Source organism: Triticum urartu, chromosome 1A, assembly GCF_056163025.1.
Source record: "Triticum urartu cultivar PI428250 chromosome 1A, HENAU_Tu73, whole genome shotgun sequence".
Classification (NCBI taxonomy): Eukaryota; Viridiplantae; Streptophyta; class Magnoliopsida; order Poales; family Poaceae; genus Triticum; species Triticum urartu.
Window position 1 is genome coordinate 27,902,351 of NC_141873.1, and position 24,536 is coordinate 27,926,886.

Below are 24,536 nucleotides of genomic sequence, written 5' to 3' on the forward strand. Positions count from 1 at the left end.
AGGGTTGGGGCAGGGGGGTGTTCGGGCAGGCGGCGCCGACGCCTCCCTCCCCCGGCTTTCCGTCCGTACGCCTTGGGAGCCCTCCGCCACCACCTCCTCCGAGTGGCACTACTCGAGAGGAGATGATTGCCTTTGGTGGGATCCCCGACCCGGTCTCTGCGGGGCGACGGATGAGTTCTCGTCTCCAGGACCACCCGGAGGTTGATGACATGCAGCAGAGGTGCGCTATGAGGGCGGCCAAGCTTCGTGACATTGAGGTCACCACCGGTATGTCCATCAACTTGTCCAATTCTATTTTGCATTTTTCTAAGGATGAGATTATAAATAATGCAAACCAATTAGGAGTTTCTCTAGGGAGTACTAATAGTGAAATCTCCAACTCGGTTAATGATCTCCTTGATTTGGAAGCGGAACGCGCTTTAGAAACTATTCGAAACCTAGCAGCTGTAAGACCTATGAATGATGCTGAGATTGATGCGTTGGGGGTGAGTGTGCTCGATAATTTTTGTGCGGACCTTGCACCATCCACTACTGAATCCGAGGAGGAGGAGGTTATCCTAGAGGATGTAGTGAATAAACCACCAGAGCCCGGTTATGTGGACCGGATGGAGGACCATAGTAAACCCAAACGTAAGTGGAAGCGGAAGTTGTATCCCGCGTCCGCGGTTCGTAGGAGTGCTAGGATTCGGACGGCCAAAAAATTTCATGATGACATATGAAAGGAATCTTTTGGAATAGCAGAGGACTGAAGGACTTGGCTAAAAGAAGGTTTCTCGCTGAGGCGACTCTGGAGCATCGGTTAGATTTCATTTCTCTCTCAGTAACTAGTAGGGATAAATTTGCGCCTCAGTTTCTTAACAAGCTATCGTGGGGTGTCGATTTCGATTGGCATCGCCTTCCCCTGCGAGGAAGATCCGGTGGGATCCTGCTAGGAGTGAGATGCGATTCACTGGAAGTCCAAAGTGTAGTGATGGGTGACTTCACGGTTAAATTTCGGGTTAGGTCTAAAGCTGATGGGTTTAACTGGGCTCTAGTGGCAGTTTATGGTGCCGCACAACCCGAGTTTAAAACGGAGTTTTTGGCGGACTTGGTTCGAATTTGCGGTTCCGAGCAGCTTCCAATTCTGGTTGGGGGTGATTTCAACATCATTAGGAGGAGAGAGGAAAAGAATAACAATAATTTTGATGGTAGATGGTCGTTTATGTTTAATACCATCTTTGAAAGCTTGGATCTGAGAGAGATAGATCTTTCTGGTCAAAAATTTACCTGGGCCAACGCTTTGCCAAATCCGACATATGAGAAGTTGGATCGAGTCCTTGCGAGCGTCGAGTGGGAACAGAAGTTCCCTCTTGTAACGGTTCAGGCTCTCTCGCGCGATATATCGGACCACACACCATTATTCGTGGACTCAAGTGAGCCAAACACGTGGGAAACAAAAATACCTTTTCGTTCGAACTTGCTTGGTTTGAACGAGAAGGAATCTTCGATCTAATAGCCAGGGAATGGGCTAAAGATAGAGGAGGCAAGACTTCTGTCGAGCGGTGGCAGAATTGAAGGAAATAGCCCTAGAGGCAATAATAAAGTTATTATTTATTTCCTTATAATCATGATAAATGTTTATTATTCATGCTAGAATTGTATTAACCGGAAACATAATACATGTGTGAATACATAGACAAACAAAGTGTCACTAGTATGCCTCTACTTGACTAGCTCGTTAATCAAAGATGGTTATGTTTCCTAACCATGAACAATGAGTTGTTATTTGATTAACGGGATCACATCATTAAGAGAATGATCTGATTGACATGACCCATTCCATTAGCTTAGCACCCGATCGTTTAGTATGTTGCTATTGCTTTCTTCATGACTTATACATGTTCCTATAACTATGAGATTATGCAACCCCCGTTTACCGGAGGAACACTTTGGGTGCTACCAAACGTTACAACGTAACTGGGTGATTATAAAGGAGTACTACAGGTGTCTCCAAAGGTACATGTTGGGTTGGCGTATTTCGAGATTAGGTTTTGTCACTCCGATTGTCGGAGAGGTATCTCTGGGCCCTCTCGGTAATGCACATCACACAAGCCTTGCAAGCATTGAAACCAAATGAGTTAGTTGCGGGATGATGTATTACAGAACGAGTAAAGAGACTTTCCGGTAACGAGATTGCACTAGGTATTGGAATACCGACGATCGAATCTCGGGCAAGTAACATACCGATGACAAAGGGAACAACGTATGTTGTTATGCGGTCTGACCGATAAAGATCTTCGTAGAATATGTAGGAGCCAATATGGGCATCCAGGTCCCGCTATTGGTTATTGACCAGAGACGTGTCTCGGTCATGTCTACATTGTTCTCGAACCCGTAGGGTCCGCACGCTTAAGGTTACGATGACAGTTATATTATGAGTTTATGCATTTTGATGTACCGAAGGTTGTTCGGAGTCCCGGATGTGATCACGGACATGACGAGGAGTCTCGAAATGGTCGAGACATAAAGATTGATATATTGGAAGCCTATGTTTGGATATCGGCAGTGTTCCGGGTGAAATCGGGATTTTACCGGAGTACCGGGAGGTTACCGGAACCCCACGGGAGCTATATGGGCCTTAGTGGGCCTTAGTGGAAAAGAGAAAGGGGCTGCCCAAGATGGGCTGCGCGCCTCCCTCCCTCCCCTAGTCCTATTAGGACAAGGAGAGGTGGCCGGCCCCCCTCTCTCTTTCCCCCCTCCGCGAATCCTATTCCAACTAGGATTGGGGGGGGGGAATCCTACTCCCAGAGGGAGTAGGACTCTCCTGGCGCGCCACACCTTGGCCGGCCAGCTCTCCCCCCTCTAGTCCTTTATATACTGAGGCAGAGGCACCCTAGAACACAGAAGTTGATCCACGTGATCTATTCCTTAGCTGGGTGCGGTGCCCGCAGCCACCATAGTCCTCGATAATACTGTAGCGGAGTTTAGGCGAAGCCCTGCTGCTGTAGTACATCAAGATCGTCACCACGCCGTCGTGCTGACGGAACTCTTCCCCGACACTTTGCTAGATCGGAGTCCGGGGATCGTCATCGAGCTGAACGTGTGCTCGAACTCGGAGGTGCCGTAGCTTCGGTGCTTGATCGGTTGGATCGTGAAGACGTACGACTACTTCCTCTACGTTGTGTCAACGCTTCCGCAGTCGGTCTGCGTGGGTACGTAGACAGCACTCTCCCCTCTCGTTGCTATGCATCACATGATCTAGCGTGTGCGTAGGAAATTTTTTGAAATTACTACGAAACCCAACAGTGGCATCCGAGCCTAGGTTATTTATGTTGATGTTATATGCACGAGTAGAACACAAGTGAGTTGTGAGCGATATAAGTCATACTGCCTACCAGCATGTCATACTTTGGTTCGGCGGCATTGTTTGACGAGACGACCCGGACGAACATTACGCGTACGCTTACGCGAGACCGGTTCCCCCGACATGCTTTGCACATAGGTGGCTTGCGGGCGACTGTCTCTCCAACTTTAGTTGAACCAAGTATGGCTACGCCCGGTCCTTGCGAAGGTTGAAACGGAGTCTATTTGACAAACTATCGTTGTGGTTTTGATGCGTAGGTGAGATTGGTTCTTGCTTAAGCCCGTAGCAGCCACGTAAAACTTGCAACAACAAAATAGAAGACGTCTAACTTGTTTTTGCAGGGCATGTTGTGATGTGATATGGTCAAGACATGATGCTGAATTTTATTGTATGAGATGATCATGTTTTGTAACCGAGTTATCGGCAACTGGCAGGAGCCTTATGGTTGTCGTTTTATTGTATGCAATAAAATCGCGATGTAATGCTTTACTTTATTACTAAGCGGTAGTGATAGTCGTGGAAGCACAAGCTTGGCGAGACGACAACGATGCTACGATGGAGATCAAGGTGTCACGCCGGTGACGATGGTGATCACGACGGTGCTTCGGAGATGGAGATCACAAGCACGAGATGATGATGGCCATATCATATCACTTATATTGATTGCATGTGATGTTTATCCTTTTATGCATCTTATCTTGCTTTAATTGACGGTAGCATTATAAGATGATCTCTCACTAAATTATCAAGAAGTGTTCACCCTTAGTATGCACCGTTGCGAAAGTTCTTCGGGCTGAGACACCACGTGATGATCGGGTGTGATAGGTTCTACGTTCAAATACAATGTGTGCAAAACAGTTGCACACGCGGAATACTCAGGTTATACTTGACGAGCCAAGCATATACAGATATGGCCTCGGAACACGGAGACCGAAAGGTCGAGCGTGAATCATATAGTAGATATGATCAACATAACGATGTTCACCATTGAAAACTACTCCATCTCACGTGATGATCGGTTATGGTTTAGTTGATTTGGATCACGTAATCACTTAGAGGATTAGAGGGATGTCTATCTAAGTGGGAGTTCTTTAACTAATATGATTAAATTGAACTTAAATTTATCATGAACTTAGTCCTGGTAGTATTTTGCAAATCATGTTGTAGATCAATAGCTCGCGTTGTTGCTTCCCTGTGTCTATTTTGATATGTTCCTAGAGAAAATTGTGTTGAAAGATGTTAGTAGCAAAGATGCGGATTGGATCCGTGGTCTGAGGTTTATCCTCATTGCTGCACAGAAGAATTATGTCCCTGATGCACCGCTAGGTGACGGACCTATTGCAGGAGCAGATGCAGACGTTATGAACGTTTGGCTAGCTCAATATGATGACTACTTAATAGTTTAGTGCACCATGCTTAATGGCTTAGAATCGGGACTTCAAAGACGTTTTGAACGTCATGGAGCATATGAGATGTTCCAGGAGTTGAAGTTAATATTTCAAGCAAATACCCGAGTTGAGAAATATGAAAGTCTCCAACAAGTTCTATAGCTAAAAGATGGAGGGGAATCGCTCAACTAGTGAGCATGTGCCCAGATTGTCTGAGTACAACAATCGCTTGAATCAAGTGGGAGTTAATCTTCCAGATAATATAGTGATTGACATAATTCTCTAGTCACCATCACCAAGTTAGTAGAACTTTGTGATGAACTATGATATGCAAGGGATAACGGAAACGATTCCCAAGCTCTTCGTAATGCGGAAATTGACGATGGTAGAAATCGAGAAAAACATCAAGTGTTGATGGTAGACAAGATCACTAGTTTCAAGAAAAGGGCAGAGGGAAGAAGGGGAACTTCAAGAAGAACAGCAAGCAAGTTGCTGCTCAAGTGAAGAAGCCCAAGTCTGGTCCTAAGCCTGAGACTAAGTGTTTCTACTGCAAAGGGACTAGTCACTGGAAGCGGAACTACCCCAAGTGATTGGCAGATAAGAAGGATGGCAAAGTGAACATAAGTATAGTTGATATACATGTTATTGATGTGTACTTTACTAGTGTTTATAGCAACCCCTCAGTATTTGATACTAGTTCAGTTGCTAAGATTAGTAACTCGAAACGGGAGTTGCAGAATAAACAGAGACTAGTTAAGGGTGAAGTGACGATGTGTGTTGGAAGTGGTTCCGAGATTGATATGATCATCATCGCACACTCCCTATACTTTCGGGTTAGTGTTGAACCTGAATAAGTGTTATTTGGTGTTTCCATTGAGCATGAATATGATTTGATCATGTTTATTGTAATACGGTTATTCATTTAAGTAAGAGAATAAATTGTTTTTCTGTTTACATGAATAAAACCTTATATGGTTACACACCCAATGAAAATAGTTTGTTGGATCTCAATCGTAGTGATACACATAATCATAATATTGAAACCAAAAGATGCAAAGTTAATAATGATAGTGCAACTTATTTGTAGCACTGCCGTTTAGGTCATATTGGTGTAAAGCGCATGAAGAAACTCCATACTGATGGGATTTTGGAATCACTTGATTATGAATCACTTGATGCTTGCGAACCATGCCTAATGGGCAAGATGACTAAGACTCCGTTCTCCGGAGCGAGCAACTGACTTATTGGAAATAATACATACTGATGTATGCGGTCCGATGAGTGTTAAGGCTCACGGCAAGTATCGTTATTTTCTGAACTTCACAGATGATTTGAGCAGATATGGATATATCTACTTGATGAAACATAAGTCTGAAACATTTGAAAAGTTCAAAGAATTTCAGAGTGAAGTGGAAAGACATCGTGACAAGAAAATAAAGTTTCTACGATCTGATCGCGGAGACAAATATTTGAGTTACGAGTTTGGTCTTCAATTAAAACAATGTGAAATAGTTTCACTACTCACGCCACCTGGAACACAATAGTGTAATGGTGTGTCCGAACGTCATAACCGTACTTTATTAGATATAGTGCGATCTATGATGTCTCTTACCGATCTACCATTATCGTTTTGGGGTTATGCATTAGAGACAGCTCCATTCACGTTAAATAGGGCACCATCTAAGTCCGTTGAGACGACACAATCTGAACTGTGGTTTGGCAAGAAACCAAAGTTGTCGTTTCTTAAAGTTTGGGACTGCGATGCTTATGTGAGAAAGCTTCAACCTGATAAGCTCAAACCCAAATCGGAGAAATGTGTCTTCATAGGATATCGAAAGGAAACTATTGGATACACCTTCTATCACAGATCCGAAGGAAAGACTTTTGTTGCTAAATTCGGAAACTTTCTAGAGAAGGAGTTTCTCTCGAAAGAAGTGAGTGGGAGGAAAGTAGAACTTGACGAGGTAACTGTACCTGCTCCCTTACTGGAAAGTAGTACATCACAGAAAACTGTTCAGGTGACACCTACACCAGTTAGTGAGGAAGCTAATGATAATGATCATGAAACTTCAGATCAAGATACTACTGAACCTCGTAGATCAACCAGAGTGAGATCCGTGCCAGAGTGGTACGGTAATCCTGTTCTGGAAGTCATGCTACTAGATCATGATGAACCTACGAACTATGAAGAAGCGATGGTGAGCCCAGATTCCGCAAAATGGCTTGAAGCCATGAAATCTGAGGTGGGATCCATGTATGAGAACAAAGTGTGGACTTTGGTTGACTTGCCTGATGATCGGCAAGCAATTGAGAATAAATGGATCTTCAAGAAGAAGACTGACGCTGACGGTAATATTACTGTCTATAAAGCTCGACTTGTCGCGAAAGGTTTTCGGCAAGTTCAAGGGATTGACTACGATGAGACCTTCTCACCCGTAGCGATGCTTAAGTCTGTCCGAATCATGTTAGCAATTGCCGCATTTTATGATTATGAAATTTGGCAAATGGATGTCAAAACTGCATTCCTGAATGGATTTCTGGAAGAAGAGTTGTATATGATGCAACCAGAAGGTTTTTTCGATCCAAAGGGAGCTAACAAAGTATGCAAGCTCCAGCGATCCATTTATGGACTGGTGCAAGCCTCTCGGAGTTGGAATAAACGCTTTGATAGTGTGATCAAAGCATTTGGTTTTATACAGACTTTCGGAGAAGCCTGTATTTACCAGAAAGTGAGTGGGAGCTCTGTAGCATTTCTGATATTATATGTGGATGACATATTACTAATTGGAAATGATATAGAATTTCTGGATAGCATAAAGGGATACTTGAATAAGAGTTTCTCAATGAAAGACCTCGGTAAAGCTACTTACATATTAGGCATAAAGATCTATAGAGATAGATCAAGACGCTTAATTGGACTTTCACAAAGCACATACCTTGACAAGATTTTGAAGAAGTTCAAAATGGATCAAGCAAAGAAAGGATTCTTGCTTGTGTTACAAGGTGTGAAGTTGAGTAAGACTCAAAGCCCAACCACGCCAGAAGATAGAAATAGAATGAAAGTCATTCCCTATGCCTCAGCCATGGGTTCTATAAAGTATGCCATGCTGTGTACCAGATCTATTGTATACCCTACACTGTGTTAAGCAAGGGAGTACAATAGTGATCTAAAAGTAGATCACTGGACAGTGGTCAAAATTATCCTTAGTGGAATAAGGAAATATTTCTCAATTATGGAGGTGACAAAAAGGATCATCGTAAAAAGTTACGTCGATGCAAGTTTTGACACAGATCTGGATGACTCTAAATCTCGATCTAGATACATATTGAAAGTGGGAGCAATAAGCTAGAGTAGCTCCGTGCAGAGCATTATTGACATAGAAATTCGCAAAATACTTACAGATCTGAATGTGACAGACCCGTTGACTAAAATTATCTCACAAGCAAAACATGATCACACCTTAGTACTCTTTGGGTGTTAATCACATAGCGATGTGAACTAGATTACTGACTCTAGCAAACCCTTTGGGTGTTGATCACATATCGATGTGAACTATGGGTGTTAATCATATGGTGATGTGAACTATTGCTGTTAAATCACATGGCGATGTGAACTCGATTATGGACTCTAGTGCAAGTGGGAGACTGAAGGAAATATGCCCTAGAGGCAATAATAAAGTTATTATTTATTTCCTTATAATCATGATAAATGTTTATTATTCATGCTAGAATTGTATTAACCGGAAACATAATACATGTGTGAATACATAGACAAACAAAGTGTCACTAGTATGCCTCTACTTGACTAGCTCGTTAATCAAAGATGGTTATGTTTCCTAACCATGAACAATGAGTTGTTATTTGATTAACGGGATCACATCATTAAGAGAATGATCTGATTGACATGACCCATTCCATTAGCTTAGCACCCGATCGTTTAGTATGTTGCTATTGCTTTCTTCATGACTTATAGATGTTCCTATAACTATGAGATTATGCAACTCCCGTTTACCGGAGGAACACTTTGGGTACTACCAAACGTCACAACATAACTGGGTGATTATAAAGGAGTACTACAGGTGTCTCCAAAGGTACATGTTGGGTTGGCGTATTTCGAGATTAGGTTTTGTCACTCCGATTGTCGGAGAGGTATCTCTGGGCCCTCTCGGTAATGCACATCACACAAGCCTTGCAAGCATTGCAACCAAATGAGTTAGTTGCGGGATGATGTATTACAGAACGAGTAAAGAGACTTGCCGGTAACGAGATTGAACTAGGTATTGGAATACCGACGATCGAATCTCGGGCAAGTAACATACCGATGACAAAGGGAACAACGTATGTTGTTATGCGGTCTGACCGATAAAGATCTTCGTAGAATATGTAGGAGCCAATATGGGCATCCAGGTCCTGCTATTGGTTATTGACCAGAGACGTGTCTCAGTCATGTCTACATTGTTCTCGAACCCGTAGGGTCCGCACGCTTAAGGTTACGATGACAGTTATATTATGAGTTTATGCATTTTGATGTACCGAAGGGTGTTCAGAGTCCCGGATGTGATCACGGACATGATGAGGAGTCTCGAAATGGTCGAGACATAAAGATTGATATATTGGAAGCCTATGTTTGGATATCGGAAGTGTTCCGGGTGAAATCGGGATTTTTTCGGAGTACCGGGAGGTTACCGAAACCCCCCGGGAGCTATATGGGCCTTAGTGGCCCTTAGTGGAAAAGAGAAAGGGGCTGCCCAAGATGGGCTGTGCGCCTCCCTCCCTCCCCTAGTTCTATTAGGACAAGGAGAGGTGGCCGGCCCCCCTCTCTCTTTTCCCCCTCCGCGAATCCTATTCCAACTAGGATTGGGGGGGGGGAATCCTACTCCCAGAGGGAGTAGGACTCTCCTGGCGCACCACACCTTGGCCGGCCAGCCTCCCCCCCTCTAGTCCTCTATATACTGAGGCAGAGGCACCCTAGAACACAGAAGTTGATCCACGTGATCTATTCCTTAGCCGTGTGCGGTGCCCCCAGCCACCATAGTCCTCAATAATACTGTAGCGGAGTTTAGGCGAAGCCCTGCTGCTGTAGTACATCAAGATCGTCACCATGCCATCGTGCTGACGGAACTCTTCCCCGACACTTTGCTGGATCGGAGTCCGGGGATCGTCATCGAGCTGAACGTGTGCTCGAACTCGGAGGTGCCGTAGTTTCGGTGCTTGATCGGTTGGATCGTGAAGATGTACGACTACTTCCTCTACGTTGTGTCAACGCTTCCGCAGTCGGTCTGCGTGGGTACGTAGACAGCACTCTCCCCTCTGGTTGCTATGCATCACATGATCTTGCGTGTGCGTAGGAAAATTTTGAAATTACTACGAAACCCAACAAGAATAAGATTAGACATTTGAGAAGTTTCCTACGGGGATGGGCCAAACACCTTAGTGGGATTTATAAGATTGAAACGGACAAGTTCCTTTCTCTGATTTAGTCCCTCGATATTAAAGCCGAATCCACAATCTTGCAACCTACAGAGCTCCAGTTTAAGTTGGATGCGGAGATGAAGTTGAAAGAACTTCTCCGCGAAGAAGAGTTGAAGTGGGCGTTGAGAGCTAAAGTTCGTAGAGTGGTCAAGGGGGATGCGAACACTCAATTCTTTCATTTGATTGCTAATGGCAAACACAGAAAGAAGAGAATTTTCCAGCTTGAGCAAGATGAAGGAACAATTGTAGGGCAGGACAACCTGAAACTTTACATCACCGAGTATTATAAGCAGTTATTTGGACCTCCAGAGGATAGTTGTGTGTCCCTCGATGAGTCCAGGACTAAGGATGTGCCTCAACTAACTGCTAATGATAATGATATTCTGGTTGCCCCTTTCTCGGAGAAGGAGGTTTTTGATGCCATAATGAAGATGAAAAACAATAAGGCTCCCGGGCCGGATGGATTTCCGGCAGAGTTTAACATAAGATGTTGGCATATTGTTAAGGGGGATTTACTTCCAATGTTCCACGATCTTTTCTTTGGACGGCTTCAGTTATTTCACTTAAATTTTGGAACAATAACACTGCTTCCTAAGAAGACAGATGCTCTGAGAATCGAGCAGTTTAGGCCGATCTGCCTTCTCAATGTTAGTTTCAAAAATTTTACTAAGGTTGGGACGAATCGGCTCACACAGATTGCGCATTCTGTGGTGCAACATTCCCAAACTGCTTTCATGCCGGATAGAAACATCCTGGAAGGGGTGGTGGTCCTGCATGAAACGCTCCATGAAATCCAGTCGAAAAAATTGTATGGAGTTATTTTTAAGGTGGATTTCGAGAAAGTGTAGGATAAAGTAAAGTGGCCATTCCTACAACAGGTGTTGCGTATGAAAGGTTTCGATGAAGTCTGGCGATGCCAGGTTGAATCCTATACGCAAAAATGGAGTGTTGGAATTAAAGTTAATGACGAGATCGGTCATTACTTCAAGACACACAAGGGTCTAAGACAAGGGGATCCGATGTCCCCTATTTTGTTCAACATTGTAGTGGATATGTTGGCAATTTTGATAGGAAGGGCTAAGGAGGCTGGTCAAGTGGGAGGCCTGGTACCTCATCTCGTTGATGGAGGGGTGTCCATCCTCCAGTACGCCGATGATACAATCATATTTATGGAGCACGGCTTGGTAAAAGCGAGAAATATGAAGCTGGTGTTATGCTTATTTGAACAATTGACTGGGTTAAAGATTAACTTTCATAAAAGCGAATTGTTCTGCTTTGGTAGAGCCAATGATGAACAAGAGGCCTACAAGCAATTGTTTGGGTGTGATTTGGGGGCTTTGCCTTTCACATACTTAGGAATTCCAATCCACCATCGTAAGCTGACAAACAGAGAATGGAAGTGTATCGAGGACCGATTTGAAAAGAAACTGAGTTGCTGGAAGGGCAAGCTCATGTCATACGGAGGCCGCTTAATTCTGATTAATTCGGTTCTCACGAGTATGCCTATGTTTCTTTTGTCGTTTTTCGAAGTCCCTGTTGGTGTTAGGAAAAGACTGGACTTTTATCGATCCCGATTCTTTTGGCAGGGTGATGAGCTAAAAAGAAAATACCGTTTAGCCAAATGGGATAGCATCTGTAGACCGAAAGACCAAGGGGGTCTTGGGATTGAGAATCTTGAAGTCAAGAACAGATGTCTTCTCAGCAAGTGGTTGTGGAAGTTATCTAGCGGAACTGACGCCACTTGGGCACAAATCCTTCGGAATAAGTATCTTCAAACCAAAACTTTGTCTCAGGTCATAGTAAGACCGACTGATTCACCCTTTTGGAAAGGGCTTATGAAAGTAAAGCTTTCCTTGTTTAACAGGACAAAGTTTATTGTTGGTGACGGAGCCAGTACGAGATTCTGGGAGGATACTTGGCTCGGAGAGATACCCCTAGCCATCCAATACCCGTCGTTGTATCGTATTGTTCAACGACGTGAGGTTTTTGTTGCAACGGTATTTCAATCAATCCCCCTTAATGTTCAGTTCATACGGGTGTTAGTGGGCAATCGTTGGGAAGAATGGCTACATCTAGTAAGGAGACTGATGGATGTTCAACTTTCCCAACAACCCGATAAATTACGCTGGAAGCTCACTAGGTTGGGAGAATTTACAGTTAAATCAATGTATGTTGATGTGATCAATTCAAGCTCGATTCCTAGTTCCAAACATGTGTGGGATGTCAAAGTTCCTTTGAAAATTAAAGTGTTTATGTGGTTTCTACACAATCAAGTTATTTTAACCAAGGACAACTTGACAAAGTGTAGTTGGACAGGACCTACGGTGTAGTTTCTGTGATCGGGATGAAACGATTAAATACCTTTTTCTTGATTGCCCACTAGCTAAAGTTTTATGGAGGACAGTCCATATTGCTTTTAATATTTCTCCACCGAGTTCAGTCAACACGTTATTTGGAACGTGGCTTAACAGGGTAGAGCCCGGGTTAGCGCGACATATTCGTGTAGGAGTCTGCGCCTTGGTGTGGGCGCTCTGGAATTGCAGGAATGATTTGGTTTTTAACAGGACAACACGCATTCATTTTTTGCAGGTTATCTTCAGAGCTAGGACGCTGATCCGTTCCTTGTCGCTACTCACTCCGACGGAGGCCAGGGAGCGTTTGGTTACTGGATCTATCCACTGGGAGACGGTAGCTCGGGATATCTTCAACCGGTTTGGATGGCGGTCATGTAATAGGATAGGCAATTAGTTTTCCTATCTCTTTTTAGCCAGCCGGTTGTGTGTGAGCCTTTTGGCTAGTTGGTGTTTTTAGCCTTTTTGGTTCTGTGTGAGCCTTTTTTTCTCTTTTCACTTTTGGAGACTTTGAGACCTTGTTGGAACTTATTTGTTTGGTTAATAAGATGGCCGTATGCATCATGCTGATGCAGAGGAAGGCAGGGGGCCGATGGCGCCTGTGGTGAGCGCCGCACTGGGCACGTTGGGTCCCCTGCTGGGGAAGCTCGCGGATTTGCTCGCTAATGAGTGCGGCCGCCTCAAAGGGGTCCGCCGTGAGATCCGCTCTCTCAAGGCTGAGCTTGCCGGTATGCATGCTGCGTTACTGAAGTTTCAAAAGCTATCTTGAAAAAGTGCGGAGGCCTACCATTGGCAATTATCAGTATTTCTGGTTTACTAGCAAATAGACCACGTGTCAAAGAAGAGTGGGAGAAGGTAAGAAGATCAATTGGTTCTGACTTGAACAATAGCCAAAGTCTAGAAGGAATGAAGAACATACTGTCCTTGAGCTACAATGATCTTCCAGCAAACCTCAAGACCGTATTGTTGCACTTAAGTAATTTTCCTGAAGATTATGAGATTGAGAGAGAAAGGTTGGTGAGCCAATGGATAGCAGAAGGCTTCATTGCTGAAGAGCGTGGGAGGACTTGTCAAGAGGTTGCAGACAGTTATTTTTACGAGCTTATCAATAAAAGCCTGATCCAACCGGTGTACATTCATTATGATGGGAAGGTTCATACCTGTCGAGTTCATGACATGATGCTCGAGCTCATCATTTCAAAATCTATTGAAGAAAATTTCATCACTGTGGTGAACGGCAGCCAAACTGTTTGGGAAAACTCTCAATGTTCTATTCGACGATTATCGATCCAGGACATTGACCAGGAGCTTGCATCTGAATTGGCAAAGAAAGATCTAAGCCATGTTCGATCTCTTATAATAACAGCATCAGGATGCATCAAACACTTGCCCAGTCTTGCTAAGTTTGAAAGTTTACGTGTACTAGATTTTGAAGGTTGTACAGGCCTGAAGGACTATGACATGGATGGTATTGATGGAAACCCTGTTCCAGCTAAAGTACCTGAGCTTTAGCAAAACAGGCATATCGGAGCTACCATCTGGAATTGTGATGCTACTTGATCTAGAGACGCTAGATTTAAGGGGTACAACAATCAAAGACTTGCCGGCTAGAATTGTTCAGCTCACTAAACTACAACATCTACTCCCTGGCAATCATCGTTGGAAGATACCAATCGGGATTGGGAATATGACAAACTTAAGGGAGATCTCAGGCTTTGATATTACCACGAGTTCAGTAGGTGCAGTGAAGGGGCTAGGGAGCCTGATCAATTTGAAGGTACTCCATGTATGTTTCAGGGAGAAAGGTGAAGAATCTCATGAGTACAAGAGTCATGCAGAGATGTTTCATTCCTCACTATGCAAGCTTGGCAGCTACAAACTCCAGTCCGTGTGTATAGATGGTGGCAATTCATCTCCATTTGAGTTATTAGATTCCTGCTCTCGTCTTCCATCTTGCCTCCAAAGATTTGAGATGGGCACCACCGAGTACTCTTTATCAAAACTGCCAAAGTGGATTACTCCAGCACTCACCAGTCTTGCATACCTGAACATTAATTTAGGTGTAATAACAGCGGAGGCTCTTGGCATACTTGGAGAGCTGCCTGCATTACTTTCTCTGAAACTTTATACCAACACGGTCCATAAACACAGGCTTGTTTTGCAAGCCAGAGGATTCCGATGTTTGAAGGAGTTCCTTTATCAACCTTTTCGTAAAGGTGTGGGGACCCTTGTATTTGAGAAAGGGGCATTGCCAAAGCTGGAGAAGCTTAAGTTGTGGATCTCTGCATCAATGGCAAAGGCCTATGGGTTCTAGTTAGGTCTTGAGCACCTCCCATATCTGAAAGATGTGCGAGTTTTTGTTCAGAACCGGGATGCCACATCTCCTGAAGTTGAGGCCGCAAAAGTTGCCATAAGGGAGGAAGCAAATCTCCATCCCAACCATCCCAGGTTAACTCTCCATTAAGAAATGAAAAAGTGACACGAGGTATTGTTAGTTTTACAATTACGGAATTCATAAAGTTCATGCTGTCTGCAATCAGAAGCATATCGTCAAGAAGCGTTCCGACGGGCTGATATTTTCTCTCTGTAGGGAAACTGTTCTCCGTGAATATAACTGCAGGTGGCTCGGCTGCAATGGTTTCCTGAACGGCTGAACCTGCTACTCTCGTTGCCTGAAGCTCAAATAAAAGTGGCCTACAGTTGCCTTTTGATTTATGATATCCGTCCTTGCTTTGCGTACTACTGTACTTGATTCGGGCAGCGGTGCATCTGGTACTGCTGTCGTAGCTGCCAGTTAATTTTTTCTCTGTGGGTGTCAGCCTAATGCTTGCTTGTTGATGTTGATGTAACCCCCGTGAAAAGAGTGTGGCCACAGATGTGATTTGGGTGAACGAATTCACCTCGATTCCACTCGCTCCCTCCCTCTACTCCTGATATATAGGCTGTCTGTCGGCCAGATTGGATTTGTATATTAGTCTCCTCTATCTATTCTTTCAGTTCAGTCTCCCCTATCTCATCACACTTGATAATATCTTCCTTGTGGGTCATACCCATGCTTGTGATATCATGTGGTTTTTTACCTAGTCAAATGTTTTTTTCTTTGAAATGGTCACCGGGAGGGAAAGACTCCCCACCTGAATATATTTCAAAGTGGCCTTAATGCCATAAGAATGATCCAGTTTATGAGGAAAACCGGGTCGAAAACCATACAAGAAGATCAAGGACAACCCACGAAAGGCACAAACAGATGAGGGGAGTCGTCGAAGAATCACAATACCAAGACTTGGCAAGCGGCCTAACGCACCGCACCAGCGAGTGTACCGAACACCACGGCGCAACAGTGGACCATCCACAATCAACGAGTGACAAGCACGTACCTTGACTGGGAGCTCCGCCATGAAAATTCGGGAACGATTAGGAGGTTGGACAGGCATCTTGCAGCATCAATGAGCAAAGATGAACCAAGACAACAACAAGAGCACGAAACTGGCAGCACCACAACGGCAGCCATGGGAGGTCCCACCACCAACCCCCATCACCAAACTCAACCTAGTCAAACGTAAAAGCACAGATCAGTCTAGCTGAGCAGTAAATCAGCTAGCTGCACTTGCTATGGCCATGCAGTGTACTACTACATGTGGTTTTGTGAGGATGGAGCAGTGAGCTCTAAAGGCACATGCCAGTGCCCAGCTGAGTTACGAATTTGTGTGGAGCTTTGTCTTCATGTACGCCAGGATACTACTACTCTACTTGATTGTAACTTAAATATCCATCAATGTTTTAAATAGTGGGCTATGGGAAATAGGGCCCGACCTCCAAATCAGCTATAGCGGGCTATAGCATACTATAGCGGGCTATTTGTGAAGGCGACCATTTAGCGGCACCCCGCTGAAAAGGCTATAGCTCGGCTATTTAAAACTATGATATCCACACCAAAGTTGGTTTGCTCGTGAGTTCAGTCAATTAACTACCTAGTGATATGCAAACGATTCCATGGATTCAACCAGCAGCCAGAGTTCTACATGCTGAAATTCAGTTATGTTTCAGTTAGTTAAAAAATGGGAACTTGTAGCGTAAACTATGTGAAACATATAAGGAAGCGTTGAACCCTTTGCTCGGGCCGCATTGTATTATATAGAAGGTATGCCGTGGCTTACAAGGAAGGGATCGATCGAGAGAGAAAGATAGATCCATGGCGGAGCTCCTATCTCTTTACAGAGAGGAATAACAGAAGAAGAGATAAGAGAAAGATTACAAGTTTAAACTACTCCTATCTCTTTACAACTTATTCTAACATTCCCCCTCAATCTGAACCGAATAAACTTTACCAAGGTTAAGATTGTTCTTGAACTCATTCAACCTTTCTGTAGTAAGAGGTTTTGTGAAGCCATTAGCAAGTTGATCACTGGTTGGTATAAAACGAATATCAAGTAGCTTTCGAGCTACTCTTTCTTTGACAAAGTGAAAATCAACTTCAATATGTTTGGTTCGTGCATGGAAAACATGATTAGCTGAGAGATAGGTTGCACCAATATTATCACACCATAATCTCACAGCTTGTGGAGCCTTGATCCCAAGCTCATATAGCAAAGTCTGTATCCACATTACCTCAGCTGTAGCATTAGCCAGAGCTTTATACTCAGCCTTTGTACTTGATCTAGAGACAGTTGCCTGTTTTCTTGCACTCCATGACACAAGATTTGTTCCCAGAAATACAGCAAAACCACCTGTGGACCTTCTGTCATCAGCATACCCTGCCTAGTCTGCATCAGAGTATGCAGTAACAAGCATAGACAATGACTTGGTAATCTGAAGTCCAAGACCTTCTGAATACTTAAGATACCTCAAAATCCTTTTTACTGCAGTCCAATGAGTTGTTCTAGGTGCATGTAAGTATTGGCATACCTTATTAATAGAATAAGAAATATCAGGATGAGTAAGAGTCAAATATTGTAGAGCACCAACAACACTCCTGTACTTTGTTACATCTTCTGGTCCAAGCACCTCTCCACTTTCAATTGTATGTTTTTCTGAAGTTGAAATTGGTGTACTCACAGGTTTACAATTTTCCAATCCTACTCTCCTGATTATGTTAGTGGTGTACTTTTCTTGTGTAAGAAGTATACCATTCTTTATATGATTAACTTCTATGCCAAGAAAATAATGAAGATCACCCAAGTCCTGGAGAGCAAACTCCAACTTCAGATCTTTAAGCAAACAAGTGGTAGCATGTGCACTGGAACTAGCCACAATTATATCATCAACATAGACAAGAACAAAAATAGTGATATTATCTCTATGATAAAAGAACAATGAGGTATCTGCTTTAGATGATGTAAACCCAAGTTGTTGTAGTTGCATGTTCAATCTTGAGTAGCAAGCTCTTGGGGCTTGTTTCAAACCATACAAAGCTTTATCCAACTTACAGACATAGTGTGGTGCACTTTGGTCCTCATATCCTGGTGGTTCCCGCATGAACACTTCTTCCTCAAGAACACCATGAAGGAACGCGTTCTGAACATCTAGCTGTCGTAAGCTCCATCCTCTAGAAACAACAATAGACAATACAAGTCAAACAGTAGCAGACTTAACAACAAGACTAAATGTATCTCCATAATCAATACCAAACCTCTGTTTGAAACCTTTAGCAACTAGTCTAGCCTTGTATCTGTCTATGCTTCCATCAGATTTTCTCTTTATCTTGTATACCCATTTACAATCAATGATATTGCGACCCTGCCTTGGTGGTACTAGATGCCATGTTTTATTTTTCATGAGTGCATCATATTCATGATCCATAGCTTCTTTCCAATCTTTGTGTGCAAGAGCATCATGCAAATTTGTTGGTTCACCAATACTACTGAGAAAAGGACGTTTAACTTTGTCATACCTGACCGTACCGTCAGTGTACTCTTTTGCTTTGATAATACCTGACTGTGACCGAGTATGTCGCCAAGGAGCCGCTGGTGCTGTAGGTGCAGAAGATCCCGATGCAGAAGATGTTGTAGGATCCTGCACAGAAAATCCCGGCTCCGGAGCCAAGAAGGATTCGCGCACAGAATCTGCAGAGGGGCCCGGCTCGTGATCCGAGGATGATCCTGACCCCGCAGACCCCGCAGGCGCCCCGCTGTCGGCGGCTGGCTCGATCCACGAGCTCCCGGCTCGTGAGGCGCCACGTGGAGACGCGGTTTCTCCCACGCGTGGGGTGGCGGGGTCCACCAGGTGGAGGCTGTCGGCCATAGCCGCGTCAAGACGAGATGGGCCCGCGCTGGCGTTCGTCTGATTGGCTGCATGCCGATCTACATCGGATCGTGCGACAACAGGAGCAGCGCTGACGCGTGGATCAGCGCCGGATCGCGCGCCGCTGCTGCCAGGTGAATCAGCTCCATTTTCTGCACCATCTTTGTCCTGTTCTGCACACATAAAATGACGCCCCAATCTTGCACAAACATCATCAGAACCACTGTTTTCAACAGAATTTTGCACATAGTCAGTTTTATTTAATTCACCCCCATGATCTGGAAGTAGTGCTATCTCAGCACGAAGAAGGGCTCCGGCGTTTGGATAAATTTTAGCAAACGGAAAGAGTGTTTCATCAAAAACGACATCTCAAGAAATATAAATCCATCCAGTTGCAACTTCTTGACATTTGTACCCTTTATGAAGATTGCTATAGCCAATAAAGACACATTGAGTTGAAAGAAGCTCAAATTTATGACGATTGTAAGGATGGAGATTGGGATAGCAAGCAAACCCAAATTTTTTGAGATAATTGTAATCGGGTTTTTGATGATATAACCGGTCCAATGGAGTGATGTTGCCAATAACTTTACTAGGGAGATGATTTATAAGATAGGTGGCGGTAAAGAATGCTTCATCCCAGTACTTGAGAGGCATAGACGCAATGCTAGGAGGGATAGACCAACTTCAACAATGTGGCGATGTTTACGCTCAGCGGAGCCGTTTTGTTGGTGAGCATGAGGACAAGACACATGATGTTCAATGCCTATGCTACGGAAGAAAGAGTTGAGCTTTTCATACTCCCCTCCCCAGTCACTTTGGACTGTCAAGATTTTTTGTCAAAGTGTCGTTCAACAAGTTTTTGAAACTCTTGAAACAAAGAGAAAACTTCTGATTTGTGCTTGAGCAAATAAATCCAGGTAAACTTGCTAAAGTCATCAATGAAACTAACATAATATTTTTTTCTGCCAAAGGAGTCTCTTGCATGACCCCGTACATCACTGAAAATAAGTTCTAAAGGAGCATGAGATACACTATTCGATTTGGGATAAGGGAGTTGGTGACTCTTGGCACATTGACAAGCTTCACAAACAGACTCACTAATGGGACTATGTGACAATGAGAGATTGCCTTTATTGACTACTTGTTTAACAATGATCGAAGATGGATGTCCTAATCTTTGATGCCACCTTGCCAAAGAGGCTTGATGGCGGAGAAGACTTGACTATGCTTGCGACTAAGTGCTCCAGATGTGATGGGGTAGAGACCTCCAATGCATCTACCGTGATGCAGGAGTTCCCTCATTGCCCGATCCTTTATAAAAAAGTAACGAGGGTGAGTTTCAAAGAAGATGTTATTATCATTGGATAAACGAGACATGGATGCAAGGTTTTTGTCGGCTTGAGGAACATGAAGTACATCTTTTAACACTAGATCACGTTTAAGTGTAGGGGAATTAATAAAAGCTTGACCAATGTAATGGATATCCATACCTCCACCGCTTGCGGTGTGAATCTGATCATTGCCATGGTACTGTTCACGGAGGGCGAGCTGTTCTAGTTCACTTGTGACAAGGTCCGTTGCACCAGAGTCAACGTACCAGACTCCTTCTCCTCCTTGTTCACGCATGGCGGCAGCAACATGACGAGAATCAGACACAAAATTCTCAGCATACCTGTGCCAACAGTCCATGACTTCATGGCCCGCCTTCTTGCAGAGCTGACACTGAGGACGAGCACGGGAGGAAGATGGACGGTGGCTGTTGTTGGAGTTGAAGCCGCCACCCCCTTCCCTTTTGTTGTTCTAGCCGCTGCTGCCGCCGGTGGTGTTGTAGCCGCTGCTATTGTTGTAGCCGCTATTGTTGTTGTTGGTGCAGTCGTTGCTGCCACGCCCGCGCCCACCACTGCGTTGCTCCTGGTGACTGCGCCCATGGCCACGGCTATGAGACGCAGCGTTGGCGGAAGATTGACGAATGTGGGTGCCGTGAAGGAGGCTGAGGCGAGCGTCGAAGCTCAAGAGCTGGTTGTACAGCTCCTGAACAGTGATCGGTTCCACCCGGTCAGCAAGGGCGGAGACGCCAGGATTGTAGTCCATGTCCAGGACGGCGAGGATCTTCGACACAATCTCGGGATCGGAGAGCGCGGCGGTGGTGCAGGCTACTTCATCGGCAAGGATTTTAATTTTTCCAAGATATTCGGCCATGGTCATGTTAACTTTCTGAAGATTCGTGAGCTCGATGCGGGTGTTGATTGCTTGAGCTTGGCTTTGGGCAGCAAACATGGCATGGATCGCATGCCACATTTCGGCCGGCACCGGGAGCATCGCGACCTGTGCCAGAATCTCGCGGGTTAAGGATCCCATCAAGAATCCTTGGAGCTGCTGCTGCTGTGCATACCAGCGGGATCGGGCAAAGTTGACAACCTGTTCTTCCTTGCCGTCCTTGGTGATGGTGAGCGTGGCCGGCGGTGGTGGGCTCTGCACGTCGAGGTGGTGCTCCATCTGTGCGCCCTTGATCTGGGGCGGTGTCACGCCCAAGATGCGATACTATCCTAAAGAGACTCGAAGGTCCCACCAAGGATAGAAACGCATATTGATACGCTTTTGCAAGGTGGATATCATTACATCAACATTACATAATAGATGGGGATACATACAAGGCATACAAATGCCGCAAGGATACATCAATACATCATACACAAGATCAACATCCGCCTACGGATGAAACATAAACAGAAACTCAAACAATATCCACCCTGCTAGCCCAGGCTGCCAACCTGGAACCTATCCCCTGATCAACGAAGAAGAAGAAGAAGAACTCCAACACAAGTAAACATCGCTCTCGCGTCAAGATCATCGCAAAACCTGTACCTACAACTGGTGTTGTAGTAATCTGTGAGCCACGAGGACTCAGCAATCCCATCACAATGGGTATCAAGACTAGCAAAGCTTAATGGGTAAGGAAGGGGTAAAGTAGTGAGGTTGCAGCAGCGACTAAGCATGTATGGTGGCTAACTTATGAAACAAGAGCGAGGAGAGGAGCTTAGCAAGCGGTCTTCAACTAGTAACGATCAAGAAGTGATCCTGAACTCCTACTTACGTCAAACATAACCCAAAAACCGTGTTCTCCTCTCGAACATCCCCGAAAAGAGACAATCACGATTACGCGCACGGTTGGTGTATTTTAGAAGAGTTTACTTCAAGTTTACTATAACCGGATATTAACAAATTCCCATCTGCCACATAACCGCGGGCACGGCTTTCGAAAGTTCAAACCCTGTAGGGGTGTCCCAACTTAGCCCATTATAAGCTCTCACGATCAACGAAGGATATTCCTTCTCCCGGGAAGACCCGATCAGTCTCGGAATCCCGGTTACAAGACATTTCGACAATGGTAAAACAAGACCAGCAAAGCCGCCCGAATGTGCCGACAAATCCAGATAGGAGCTGCACATATCTCGTTCTCAGGGCACACCGGATGAGCGAGACGTCGGGTTGGCATATACCCTGGTTGCCCAGGGGGCGCCGGACATCGCTCGGTTTGGACCAGCACTCAGAGGAACATTGACCCGGGGGGGTTAAAATAAAGATGACCCTTGGGAGCGCGACTCCCAAGAGAAAAAAGGCTTAGGTGAGGCAAATGTAAAACCAAGGTTGGGCCTTGCTGGAGGTGTTTTATTCAAAGCGAACTGTCAAGGGGTTCCCATAACACCCAACCGCGTTAGGGTCGCAAAATACGGGAACATAATACCGATGTGACGGAAACTAGGGCGGCAAGAGTGGAACAAAACACCAGGCATAAGGCCGAACCTTCCACCCTTTACCATGTATATAGATGCATTAATAATATAAGAGATATTGTGATATCCCAACATAAACATAATCCAACATGGAGCAATCTTCATCTTCACCTGCAACTAGCAACACTATAAGAGGGGTTGAGCAAAATCGGTAACATAGCCAAACAACGGTTTGCTAGGAAGGGTGACAAAGGTTAGAGGCTATCATGGCAATTTGGGAGGCTTGATAAGCAAGTGGTAGGTATCGCAGCATAGCTAAAGCATCGAGGCAACTAGCATAGCAATGATAGTAATGAGATCCAAGGTGACGGTCATCTTGCCTAAAATCCCGCTAGGAAGAAGAACGAATCCATGAAGAAGATGAAGCCACGTAGACGAACCAAGCGTAGACGAACGAATCCTCATGATCGCAACGAAACGGGAACTATCGAGAAGAAGCACAACCGGAAAGAAGCAAACAACTTGGTAAACACACAACACATAACAAGACATGATGCTCAACCAAGTATGATACATGACAAGGCTACATGAAGCTACTCATGGCAAGAGATGATGCATACAGGAGCAACACATCAAGGCAAGTTTAAATGAGGCCAGAAACAACATATAGCAATTCCGGTAAGTCCTCATATGCAACTTTCGAAATTGGTCCAGATCTGAATAAACCTTAAGTTCAAGTTGTTAAACAACAAGTTAAGATGCACCACGAAGATCTACACGAAGTTCTGGTCAAGTTACATATAAAGTTCATTAAATTCGGAGCTACGACATTAATATGAGCAAATCAAGTTAAACATGGCATTGATGCAAAATGCATTCAAGCATCAAGCAAACACATTCAAAACATGGATCCAACAAGGTAATATGAAACTACATGCAAAAATAAGTAAGTTCCATGTAGAGCACACTCAAAACGGAGCAACGGTTCAACACATAAGTAAGTTAAAGGACAAGCTGTCCAAAACAGCAACTAGACATCTTGCAAACATCAAAATAACATGCTACGGCACCTTAACATGAAAACAAAAGACATGGACATGAAGTACAGATGAAGCGTTACAAAACATGAACAATGAGCTATCTCTACACACCACTAGAACATGCTCAAAAGGACATGGCAAGATTGCAAATAATAACAGATCCACAGACTTAGCAGAATTTCAGGACATGGCAGAAATAACATTAGGTTACAATGTTTAGAGCTATCAAACCACATGTTACAGCAAGCTATCATGGCAAACTTGAGCATTCCATGCTAGTAATAAAAGCAATTAACAAAACTCCCTTACTGAACTAATTCCAAAGATCAACGGAAAATATGGTGGCACCCATGCAAACATGGCAAGTGATATGACAGATTCAGACTTGGTGAAAATAACGGCACATGGTAGGAACAACGATAAGTAGGCATGTTGGTGAGCTTGTATAACTCACTACATAGCATTAAAAAACATGACAAGGAAACCAACAGTAGGAAGACATGCTCATGAAGCTAAGAATGGCAATAGCAAGTTCATAGGGTGCATGGATCACTAGCAAAACACATGGCAAAACTAAACTTAATGTTAACAGGCTGACAGCAACATTATTTAGCAATTTGAGAGCAAGATTACGACAAGCTACAGCAGGCTATAAATGCAAAACAAGGCACGGATGGATTCAGATTAATATGTATAACAAAACACCCTTAGTGAACATCTCTAGAATATGCATAGAACTCATGGTATCAATAGGTTTACATAGCATCACAATATATCAGTTTCAGACTTGGCAGAAATGACTAAGTCATAGAAATCAGCAACATCACGGAGGCTAATTTGCAAGCTTGTAACCAACAATACATAGATATCATGAAGAGTGGATTGCAGCAAATCAAAGATGGCATGTTGTAGCTCATAACACCTGTAGACTTCATGCTCAAAAGAAAATCACACAAAAAGATGTA

General features: G+C 44.2%; 1 pseudogene; it reads left to right on the forward strand.

Moving 5' to 3' along the window:
• The first annotated feature begins 122 nt into the window (after positions 1 to 122).
• LOC125543851 (disease resistance protein Pik-2-like) lies at positions 123 to 15,208 on the forward strand (annotated as a pseudogene).
• Positions 15,209 to 24,536: the final 9,328 nt, after the last annotated feature.